Raw genomic sequence first — 13,122 nt, 5'->3', positions numbered from 1 at the left:
GTCTGTCTCTACCTCGCAGCTTGTCTTCAGTGTCGTGAGCTAGTGAAATTGCGTCTTCAAGTGTAGCAGGCTTGAACATGTTAACTTCAGTGTAGTAATGCCCAAGGAGTCCAGACATATACTTGCGCTTGTGTGTTGCTTCAGGTACGTCTTCAAGCATGCGTAACTGGAGTAGTGCATTCCAAAAACGCTCTGTGTACTGAGCAATAGGCTCACGATCCCGTTGCTGAAGAAGATCCCATTGCTTTATAGCTTTCTCATGAAATTGTGGAGGAAGGAAATTCTACATTAACTTCTTCTTGAAATTCTCCCAGGTAGTAGGACAATCTATACTCTTGCGTACTACAGTCCACCAAAGAGATGCTCTGTCCACTAAATGATTAGTGACACACTTGATTTTATCTTTTTCTGCATAGGTTTCCTCATGAAAGTAGTCGTCAAACTAACTAATGAATGCAAGAACAGTTTTTCCCTCTCGTATGCCATTGAAAGTACGGAATTTGAAACTTATTTTACTTATCTTTGATTCCTTGCAGATGGTTTGAGCTTCGAGAGTTGCGTCGATGGTACGTCGGATAAGATCTTCAGATTGAGTTTCTTCTTTGTCAGTAGACGATCTTTGTAAATTTGCCAATTGAACTTGCAATGCTTGCCTAGCCCTTCGTTCTTCATCCAATTGCATCATAATTAAGTCCAGCTTTTGCTCCATCGTAGGTTCGGGTAGGTCGCCTTCAGCCATAAGATCATTCATATGTGGTTCCGTCATCCTGCAAAACTCAAAAGACCTTTCGCACTCAAAATCAAGTTAGCGGGATGAGTGTAGCTCAAGTTCGGGAATACAAGGCTTATGTATTTTTGGGTGTAACTTTCACAATCTTCGAAAAATCTGCGTTTTATCCTTCTTCGTATGCTGAAAATGCTTCAGCAAACCTGCGTATGGGTAGAGTACCTTCCAATGAACAACTTTGTAGTTCGGAGTTTCTGCGCGCAGGAACAACCCTTCTAGGAGTTTTGAGCACAAGTCAGTTCTGACTCCAGTTGACTTGTCTGACTTGCAGAGTACCAGACTAATGTGACTTGCAGAGTTTGTAGACTTGCAGAACTTGGTTGCTTTATGGAACTTATAGAACTTCGACTTAGAATACTTGCAGAATCTGATTGATTATCTCTGACTTGCATGATTGTTATGACTTATCTGATTGGAAGGTTAGGTGATTAAGCTTTAAGCTTAATAACCAAAAATGTCAAATTGTGGGGGGGGGCCGTTTTCTGTCGCCGTAATTTTCGGGATGCTGCCGTCATTTTTTGACGATTTGAATTGCTTGAATCTAACTAAGCTTGCAATTAAGCTTTTGACTTAAGCTTTTATGCTTATGAAGATATGGAGCTTACTGTAACTCAGAAAATAAAACGACTTGATGTAGGAGAGTTGGAAGTGGTCCTCCGCCTCTGCAGGCCAGTCCTTCGCGATCCGATGATGGAAATAGGGGTTCTTGATTGCCAGAAATCTGTCTGTATCGACCGTTCACGATGAGATTGTCCGTAGATCCCGATCGTTCCAAGAGCTCCGCCTTCGCACGAGATGGGTAGCGATTGAAAGCTCTTGATCTCAGCTTGGCTCTGATACCAACTAGTGCGCAGATCGGATGCTATACGCTCACGTAGTGAATGCCAGAAGGTTCCCAAGAACAATAGAACTCTACTTTTTGCACAAATTACAAGGTAAAAAGCATGAACGACAAGAGCAAGAGACCAATTGGGTGCAATCTCCCCCCATGCCTTGTGTGAGCGCTCCACAAAGCATGTATTTTTATGTATTATTCATCTTCAAGCTCAAATAATAGCCCAAATTACAAAATAGCAAGCTTTTAGCTTTTGAGTTTGCTTTAACACAAAATAGGAATAAAGCTAATGGACGGTGCCCAAAGAGTCTGGCACGCCCAATACAATGTCCAAATAGAAATAACATAATCGTGCGTCCATGCGCATACAAAATAATAATAAATATCCAACGCCTCAATAAATAGGCGTGACAAAATATAAGCGTCATGCCTAAGGTATGCGCCCATCAAAATATAATCCATAAATCGAATACTCGCTATCCTCCAATGCTTTCCTCCGCCACTGCTGCTATCTCTACACATCAACTGAAGCATTCACAATCATTAGTAAAATAATACAATTAAACTGACAAAAGTGAATACCTAGTAGTCTTCAGCTACATAAATAAATCAACTGGTTAGAAATAAATCCTAACCTTAATTTATTACGAGTGCGCACTCTAAACTCATAAACATTTATTAATTTAATATGCATTTTGCGGAATCACCCGCTATGGAATCACCCATGTACACACTAAATTAATGAAATGCCCGAAAAGGACAGGCGTCCCCATCAACTTCTCGCACAAAGAATCCACTTTGTGTATAAGCCCCGGTCATCAAAGTATACGCAATCCACCGTAAAACCTCACGGAATCCACCATGGCACGGAATCCACCGTGAAATATGCCTCCACATCATATACACCCAAATCCCATAGGCTCAAGTCTCATAGGCCCGGCCTTTTTAAGATCTGAAGTCCCGTGAAGGTATCTCCTGCATACAAGGGAGAAGGACAAGATCTTGAGGCTGCATACCAAGGCGAGTAAATTCATAGACCACGAAGGCAAACCAAAAGCCGAAATCATGCCTACGATGGCCCCTAAAAAGTCACAAGGCACGCCTGCATGAGGTTCATCTCCTATATTCACGTGGATATCTCCTCGAGCCCACAAGTCCAAGTTTTTACTAATTTTGGTTCCATGCAAAAGTATTGCATTAATCATGATAACTTCATGGATTAGGAAGCACCCATGCATGCTCAAATTCACCTAGTTAAGTTAAATGCAACTGGAAATAAATTGATTATTTGATCAGTGATTAGAATTAGTTCATGACATGAAATTGGGTCATTGGTATTTTCCATATAAAGAAATTGTCTATTCATTTAACATCCTTAATCGTATGTTGCCTTGTTGTGCATGTCCAGTGACGGCCTAGAACACCTATTGCTTATCATTATAAGGTTGAAATTATTAAAGTGCACCTTTGACTAGGCATGGAAAGATTAATTGCATGTTGCATTTTTAGGAAAATCCTCATTGTAATGATTCATTAGGGAAAGTCGTTATCACCCGTAGGAAATAGCAAAGCATGGAAATTATTCTATAAGCTTGCATGAAAGAGGTTAACTCTAGCTTCAATTGGCATGAATTTCATTTAACTACGTTGTAGTTAGGAAAGGATTGCATGTAGCACATTCGTCATACGAAAAATTTCATTCATCAAGAGTTGTATTTAGGGAAAGGCTGCATGGTTCATTAAAGAATGAAATCTTAAAAGCTTAGAAAAAGAATTGTGGGCATGGTTCGTGAATCCAAGTCCTAGTAGGATCAATGGAAGTTATGCCAAAATTTAACATGAGTTTTGGTCTTAACAAGAAAAGTTAGGGTTATTGTGAATCTAGTCGTATGTAGAAGCAATGAATCGCGTGCTTACGTGAATTGTGACATGTTGCAACTTGTTTTCTCCTTTAGATAAAGTTAACATCTCTAGGAATGGTTCGTCCTTGTCGCAAGACAAGTAGATTGAATTACCTAAATCACCTAACCCGCAAGGGATTCGCATAGGTTGGTTCAATCGATACGATAAATATCCCAAGTGCTAACTAGGTTTTAGCATGACAAAGACTCGACTTAGTTTCGCACTTGTTGCCAAGTCGAAACCCTCATACCCAAAGGTCCTACCCACATTCACGGAATGTAGAGACAATTGGATGCTCTTGCGAGAAACGATCTAGGGTTTCTACCCTAAGGATCACTCGTTCAAATGATGAAACTCGGATTGAGTGGGAATCCCTAGGATGTCGGCCTAGTGCAATTAGGAATGGGTTGGGTAAGATGACACCCTAAACCCTGTTTCTTATCTAATCATAATTTCTTGATCAGAAACACCGTTCAATGGGTGAAATGATCCTATGAAATAGATACGACAGTTATGCAACAAGTTGCAACGTCGCATGGTCTTGTGGTTTGATCACAAGAGAGTTGCCATTCCTTGGAATGAGATTGGAAGGTTCTTGCGCAAGTTTATAAACTTGCTAGAGGATGAGTAGTCATCCTGTTATATCACCTTCTTGGGAAAATTTTCCAAGTTAAGGGAGTTAGGTATTTTCTTGGGAACAAAGGATCAATCAATAATTGGAGCGACATGGTCGCCAGGATTTACTGTTATTAAAACCTAAGGTATTGGTTAAGTTGGGTTAATAGGGTATGGCCCTAACCCAAGGACAAAGGGGAGAACAAACAAACCCTTGGGGATCTTGCCAAGACGCAATTGATCCCAGATCGAATGCTGGGTGCATTCGGAGAGAAGGATTCACTCCTTAGCAGTTGGCCAAATAAACGACCACTGAAATTGATTGTGCTTGGAAAAGTTTAGGAGCATTGTGTGCATTGTTTGCTCAAGGAACTAAAGGATGGAAAGATATTTAATGCTTCAGGTTGAAGGCCTGAAGGGAGAGGCAGCTTTAGTTACCCCCGACTGTCTGCCTGACCCTAACCAAGGGGGTTGTCAGCCGCGCCGGGAATGTGGACCGAACCTGCCGCATGAGGTCTCTCCATTGAGCACTGCTTGGAGCAGGAGGACGCTTGGGTGCCAGGGGGGGCTCTGGCCGTAAATCCCTTGCCTTTCGGGCCCTACACAAGAGGCCAACGTGACTCGGGATTGGATCTCGAGGCCCGCATACTAGTCTACGGGACAAATCTTGGATTAGTAATCCCTATGGATTGCTGGATAGCCTTCGGCGGATTATGGATAAGCCCACGGGCTGGACTTTATGGATGTATTCCAAAGATAAATAAGATAACCTATTGTAAAGGAGCTTGTTTGACACTGCTTTTCTATGTCGTGTTAAGATTACGTGAAGAAACCAGTGTCTAACGGGCTAATTAAGGAAGCTGCTTGATGCATGTTTAACTAAATGTGCTAAGTAATTAGACAACTAAAGCAACCTTGATGAAAGTGCGGTGGATGTGGCCATGGGTCCATCCTACGGACGGGCGGTCTCGGTTGGCCATGAACTTTTCTCAATCAAAACGGACAGTAAAGGAGATCTTCCTAAAGGAAATGAACAGCAAGGGCGTTGACCTAGAGTCTAGGTTACAAAAATCCCAGTTTATGCTGTTTTAGGGGAACGGAATGGGACTATGCCTTATGGCAGAGAGATCGAGCCTTGCGTCCCCCTCGTTTCCCATCCTCCTTGAACCAAGTACAGCATGAATCTGCTTCGGTGTTGGTGTTTCTGTGTAAAGTAGTTCGCTTGGGGTTCAATGCTAGTTGCCGTTTAGGAAAATGACCATTAGGGGAAACCCTGATTCAGGTCGGTCCTAAGTGGAAACGGCTGGAATACTTCCGCTACGTGGCAGACATGGAAAGTACTAGATCGCAAACCCCGTAACATTCCATGGGAGTGCAGGGCCGAGCTTTCTAGACTCTCTTTCCGATGGACTGCTAAGACGTGTCTTGAAAGGGAACAGGTGGACACATTACAGTTATTGCCCAAGATCCTCATCAACATCCTCATTTTTAGTAGCATCTGTAAGTGCATTTGCATTATCATTATCATATTCTGAATCCTCAAGGATGCATAATATGAACCTTAGTTTTTGCATTCTCATAGTTGCACTTTCTTGCATGATTAGTCGTGTATCTCTCATCACATTTAAAACAAACCCCATTTTCTTTTTTTTCCTTGTGCAAGTCCACGGAAATGTATTTTTTATTGCCAAATATTGAAGTACTTTTAGGCCTCTTGTCTCCTTGTTTGTATCTATTCTTGAACTATTTGATGGCCTAAAATTAACTTCTTGTTGTGAAGCATTAAAAAGTGGAGAGGTAGGTTTTTTGGGGCTTTTAAATGGCATATTATTTCCTCCATAACCTGTTCCTGATTGGTCATATCTCAAAGTATTTCACTGCTTCCCAAAACATGATTACAAAGGAGTCTCTCTCTTATATTTCATGGAATACCTTTCAACCAACTCAATAGCTCTAAAAGAACTTATAGGAGAGTGTGCCATCATATTAGTGGATATGAGAACCAAACCATATATATATGTGTGTAGTTTAGTATCATCATTGATAGAATCCACATACATAGTATGATTCAAACATTGATTGGTATATTTTCTCCCAAAAGTCCCCTTTGCTCTCAGCCATATCAACATCTAGCAAGCTTGTTTGTTTCCATAGGGGAAACAAGAAGAAGAAGTGATCTAGAAGATTTCTCACGAGGTGTTCAAGTGTCTTGAGGTTTTGCCTCCCATTTCACATCCAACGAAACCATCAAATTTGCGATTTGAGCATCAGATTGCATCTTCAAAGCTTCAGATTGTTGAATTTTCCCAGATCCCCTCCATAAAGAGCCCTTCTGCTTAGCCACAATCCCTTTTCTCTAATTTAGCTATAAATAAGAGGCATCGGGATCAATTTAGGAGACACAAGGAGCCCTTGAGAGGCTACAAGAGAGAGGTAGAGAGAGGGAGGTAGAAGGATACCCTTCCAAGAGGCTATGAGATGGAGCTAGAGAGAGAGAGAGAGAGAGAGAGAGAGAGAGAGAGAGAGAGATGAGTTACCCCGAGAGGCTGCGAGGGAGAGAGTTAGCTCAACCCCCCTATCTCAGTCTTCGACTAAGCCATATTCTCTTATGCTCTCCCATCCCAAATTCACTCCTTCTTCTTTATCTCTTGAATCCACTTTCGAAGGATGGCTCCAAAGCAACAAGGTGGAAACGCCATATGAACCACCGCAACTGGTCAAAGAATGGGTATTGTGGGAGATATGGGAGTGTCTGAGATTGCCAAAGATGCCACTACTAACGGAACATCGAGTGTGGCAAACACAAGTGCAAGCAAAGACAAAATTTTCAATGTCTTCATGCCAAACTAGGTTATTCACGTTTCCAAAATAGGTTATTATTTTCATGTCACTACATAAAATAATAACATTTTTACCAAAATTTTACATAAAATGTTAGCTTTTGCATTAAATGGTACAAGATCTACTTGTTAGATTGCATGGACAACATCCATATAAGAATTAAGTACATAAAAAATATTAGCTTTCATATTTTTTCACTTACACGAATTAACAATTTCATCTTGAGAGTGTATTAATACACACATAAATGGTTAATTGCTACGTATGATTTGCAGTAAGATTAATCAAGATTATAATTCGTAAGATCATGATGGAAATAGTTGTAGGAGGATATTGCATGAAATGAGTAAAAGACTATATGCGCACTCGAGATTAATAAAACAACTCGATATATTGTCAACGCGACAAGGTTAAGGTTGATTAATGCTTGTTATAAAAAGTGAATGCCTATTTAAGGGTTTTGTAAATCATCCTGTTAAATTATTGTCATAATATTTTTTCTAAAGAAAATTCACTTATATTGGGTAAGTTAGCCCCAAATGGGAATTCATGTCTTGCTTAACATGTTGTAAGAGATGTACTCAATACTTCTTTATGAGGAGGAGAATCCTCATTAGAATGTATGGTTACCTTAGGATAAGGTCTACCTTGGCTATGGAAGATGTGAAGTGTATGATGGTGTGGCTATCATTGTTTGAAAGGATTGTTTGTGTTTGCTAGAATCTAGATCTCTAATTAAAAACATTGGCAAATAGGATGAAAGGAAAGATTGCACTAGGTTATCTCTAAGCTAGTTGCGAGACCCCAATCCAAGGGGATTGTGGTTATTGCTTTGAGAGGCTTAGACCAGCTCTATATAGCAAAAGGTCTGTCCATAGGGATAGCCTTGGGTAGTAGGAAATGTGGGTGCCAGGGGGGGGCCCTAGCCATAAATTTCACATTACTCCTAGAATCTGACGAGCCCCTTCATGAACCAGGATGGGATTTTGGAACCCTAGATACTAATTACAAGGATGAAATATTGGTGGGAAGAATACCCTCCTGGAATTGTGTATATCTTCCACATGATTGGAAAGACGAAAATTGTAATAAACTTCCAATATAATAAAGAAATTTGTTTTATTCAAGGGTTGTTTGAATTTTATGTGTGTCCATGAGATAAATTATGTGAAGAAACCTGTGATTTAACAAACTAATTAAGAAAGTTAGTTGTATATGTTTCAATAAATCTGTTGTAGGTAATTAAAAAACTAAAGATGATACCATCATCAAAGGAAAGCGGGTGGGTGTGACCCCCGATAGGTCTGTCCAATGGTAGAGTGGTCCCAGTTAGTTGGGAGATTTTCTAAATCGGCAATAGAAATAGGAAGACCATAAATTGACCAAGTAGTCGTTAAATAGAACTGACTTGCATTGTTTTAGGGGGCCGAAATGAGATTTTGCCTTATGGGTAGGAGGGTTGGCGTATCACACTCCTCTCCATCTCCCATTCTCTTTGAACCAAGTGCAATGGCAAGTTTGCTTCAGTTCGAGTAATCCTGTAGGAAGTGGGAACTCAAAATTATTGATGCTAGCTAGCTGTTAGGAGACCCCTTGATTTTAGGAACCCAAAAATTTAGGTCAATCCTAGTGGGTTCGATCGAAACTCTTCTGTTGCAATGTAGACTCAGTAGGGACTAAGTGAAAAACCCCATGATACTCCAAGGGAGTACCAGGCAATGTCATTTAGAAAACCTACTAATAGACTACTAAAAGGTGCGCCTTGGATATCTATCTCATAATGTATCTTTGCAACTCCAAGTAAGCTTTGAAAATTTTGAAGCTTCTCTAAACCCAACGCCTTTGTGAAAATATCAATTATTTAATTCTATGTGCTGACATATATTACGTCAATCTCTCTTGCAAGTACCTTGTCTCTCACAAAGTGGCAATGCACCTCAATGTGTTTTTTTCTAGCATTGAACACTAGGTTACGAACTAACTATATGTTGCTCATGTTGTCACAATGAATGACAATTGGACCATCTCCCTACACATCCAAATCACCCAATAACTTTTGTAGCCATATCACATCAAATGTTGCCATAGCACCACCTCTATACTTGATAAAGCAACTCTATGTTGCTTTTTGTTGCTCCATGTAACTGTAACTGCTACACTACAAAGGGAAAATATGAATTTGCTAGTAGATCTCATGCTACTAGCCCAATTTGTATATGTGTATCCAAACACGTGTGCATCCTTACCTACCTCATAAAAAAGTCCATAATGCAAAGTGGACTTCACATACCTCAATATACATCTAGTTGCATCCAAATGAGGCTTTTTAGGCATCTTCATAACTTGATTTACAAGGCCGGTAGCATAACTCAAGTCTAGCCTTGTGATAGTCATGTAAATTAGATTCCCTAGTATCCTTTTGAGCATAGTACGGTCTTCTATTTGATCCCCAATATCAGCACTTAACTTCACATTTTTCTTCAATGGTACTCAAAGAGGCTTACATGTATGCTATCATACCATACTTGGATAACATATCGAGACCATACTACCTTTGGGAAAGCCATATACCATCATCACATCTGATCATCTCAATACTAAGAAAGTGCCTCAGCTCACCCAAATAACAGCACTATGAGTTGTTCTGTCAGCCCACAAAGCATAAGGGAGCAATCGTGGCCACTCCTTTACCTTCTCTCCATATGCTTTTGCCAATGCCTTCACAATAGGTGGATGACCTCTTTCACTTTTATCATTTCTTTCAAGGTTATAGGCTGAAGTTAAAGCAAGCTTTATCCCCAACCGTGCAAAGAAATCATGAGCTTCATCTGCATCCAGCTCACCCCTATCTGCTGTAATTTTTCCCACACAGCCATATCGACAAAAGATCTCTTCTAAGAGAAAAGTACATATGGCATTTGTTGTCTTAGTACGTAGAGCTCTCCCTTCCACTTGATTAGTCAAGTCTTCACGAGCAAGCACAAGATACCTCATTTACCAAAGACCTGTAGGCATTGTGACCAAATCCACCACCCACGTAAAATGAAGAGACAATGGATATGTGGGTTGCAATCCATTCCGATGTCTCACAGTTGAATACATTTGACATGCTATATATGTTTCCACAAAGTAAGCAACATCCTTATACATACCCTGCCACCAATATCTTTCTTTGATTTTTGTAAAAGTACCCCAAACACCTCTATGACCAGCCCACTAGCTTTCATGAAATTCTTGCATTACTTTTACTTGTGAAGCTCTGTCACCCAAAACGCGCAATGGCATACCCTGTTTCTTTTTAGCATGTTTCTATAAGTATCCATATTTTAAGAAAAATCCATAGGCTTTCCTCTTGATCTTCTTAAACTCCTCATCTGACCATTCATCTCTCTTTGTTAATGTACTGAGATATTGACCAATTCTCAGCCACCCTCTTGCATATTTGTCTTCCAAAAACACTTCTGCACAAGATGGAAAACATCTAAAGTGTCTTCTCTTTGTTGTCCAAGCTTCTATTAATGCTATAGAAACACCTTGCATTGCTAAATTCACTCTTGCAATATCATTTTCAGCCATAAGAAAGTCATCTTCTTCCTCCTCATCCATCATCCCATCTTCATTCTCATAGCATGCTCGAGATAACATGTCTACCCACTAGGTTATCTCTTCCTGCAATATGTTGAAATTCAAGGTTCAAAGATTTGATGTATGCAATCCACCGAAGCATAGCAATGTCCAAGGTAGCACAACTAGTAATCATACCCAATACCGGCAAACAATCATTCTCTATGACTACATGAGCACCCATAAAATACTCCTTATCATATTTAAGGGCTGTCACAATTCCCCATAATTCTCTTTTTACCTGTGGATATCTTCTCTGTTGTTCAGTCAATACTTTTGCACCAAAGCGTATTGCATATCTTTGCCCTTCCTCATCATCTTGCCCAATTACCCATCCAATCCCGATTGGGCTTGTATCAACAGTAATAATGATAGGCTTTCCATGTGAATAGTCAGCCTTTCTCAACGTTGGAGCAAATTTTACGATTTGCTTCAATTTCTTCATTGCTTTCTGATGCTTCCTTTCCCAATGAAATTTCAGACCTTTCCTTAGAAGCTGATAAAGAGCATCGGCTACATGTGCAAAGTGAGGAATCCATATCAAATAGAACACACATGCACCCAAGAATCTACGCACCTCTGATACATTCGTACATATATCTTGCATTTTATCAATCCCATCTATTTTTGCTGGTGATGGCCTTCGCCCATAAGGCCCACACATATGCCCAACAATCAAAACCTCCTCAACTCCAAAGACAGACTTTTGCCTAGAAAGAGTTAAATGCACCTCTTCTAGATGTGTCAAAATTCTCTCGCAACCCACAATATGGTTTGCAACAAACTATCTACATCCATGAGCATCCATCTCTTCATTTTTTTCATCCACTGCACACCCTTTGATTGGAACATCATCCAAGAAGGGCATAGTCAATTGTGGTATAAAATCCCTGAGTACCCTATTCATAGCATTTGTCATGTGTGCCACTAAGTTTGTTGCACCCTATGGGAGAGTACACATCCGTACTAACCCCAAAGGAGTCTTCATGGTTGTGATATCCCTGCTTTCAATTGCAAGCTGAAACTGATCATACCTCGAGTAAAGATCACCCAAAGAATAGATCGCTCTACCTGCAAAAGCCTCTGCAAATTCATCAACCATAGGACCTGTACCCACATTTCTTATGGTCACTTTATTGACCGGTTGCATGTCTTGAATAAATCTCAAAGCCCCATTCTTTTTGGGCACAGTAAACCAATGATTTAAGTACGGGGCTGAAGAAGGCTCTAAGATTTTCATACGAATATTTTCATTTAGCAAATCCATCAGCTTTGGCAAGTAAGCTTTAGGCACTAGAATAGGCCTCAAGATCCATGGTACATGTGGCACAATAAATATGACCATAGGAGAGACAACATTTGGATCTACACAATCTATTTCACTTGGTTGAAATGCAAATGCCTTCCCATCTCTAGCCAACATTTGCATAAAACAGTTTCTCTCAGCAGGCAAAAGAAACCCTTATGCACCAACTCTCAATTCCTGTAATGTTTCAGATGTAAACTGATGACCTATGTCTTTAGTATCTCGTAAGCTTGGCTGCCTTAACACTTTTTCATACATACCCTCACTCTCTGGTGGAAGTGGCAAGGCAATTGGTTTCATCTTTTTGTCAACTGTCTTATACTTGGTCTCCACAAGTGTTTCAGCCCATTGTAATCCTTCCTGCTAAGCAAACAATGCTATAACATAATACATATCCAAAGAAAATACTGACAACACTCTATTTTCAGCCTCATTTTCTGCATGTATAGTTGCTGAAATTTCAACCATAGTGTCAGTAATATTCAGCCCATAAAAGATGCCTAAAATGCCATCATTTTCAGCTAATAGTCTCAATGATCTCAGTTTCTTAATAGCCCATTTCATAGATATGCGTTCAGCCCTACACATAGCTTCCATAGGCTTAAACCAACAGGAACAGTTTGTTGTAAACTGAGAATTACCAATAGTGAATACATGCTTCATTGCATCAAGGGGCGAGTACACCCTCTGAACAGCACTACTGTAGCCACGCATTACAGCAGTGCTTAATGAAAATCCAGGTCTTTGAATTCCCTTGCATTTGAAACCAAAGGAGACTCTCGAAGTGTATCACGATTCCTAGGATGATTAACACAAATAGTAAGAAATTGGATTGCTTTTCTCCCATCCGTGCTTCTGACTCTTGCATAAGCAGAACCATCATCAAGCACATTTGTTTCCATACACACACCTATAATATAGGGCTATCCCAAAATCACTGCATATGATGAATTATCTTGCACAAAGAAGTGTTGTTCTTCCTGTACATCACCAATCGTCACTTTTACATTAGGACATGCAGCATGGAGCTCCCCTGAAGAATTATTTGCAGCCCTCATACGCCAACCATGATCAGTGTCCACAGGCCATGCACCATTTTCATACAATCCCCGCTCAATGACATTTATCTCAAACCCATGGTCAAGTAAAGCAACACAAGGAGTTTCACGCTCCCCTATTTTCACTACCGTTTCAGTGGTAGCTCTAGCCCAA

Source organism: Lygodium microphyllum, chromosome 13, assembly GCF_053477565.2.
Source record: "Lygodium microphyllum isolate KBCC chromosome 13, Lygodium_microphyllum_v1.1.10, whole genome shotgun sequence".
NCBI classification, from domain to species: domain Eukaryota; kingdom Viridiplantae; phylum Streptophyta; class Polypodiopsida; order Schizaeales; family Lygodiaceae; genus Lygodium; species Lygodium microphyllum.
The sequence above is the reverse complement of the archived record's forward strand: the minus strand, read 5'-3'. Positions refer to the sequence as shown.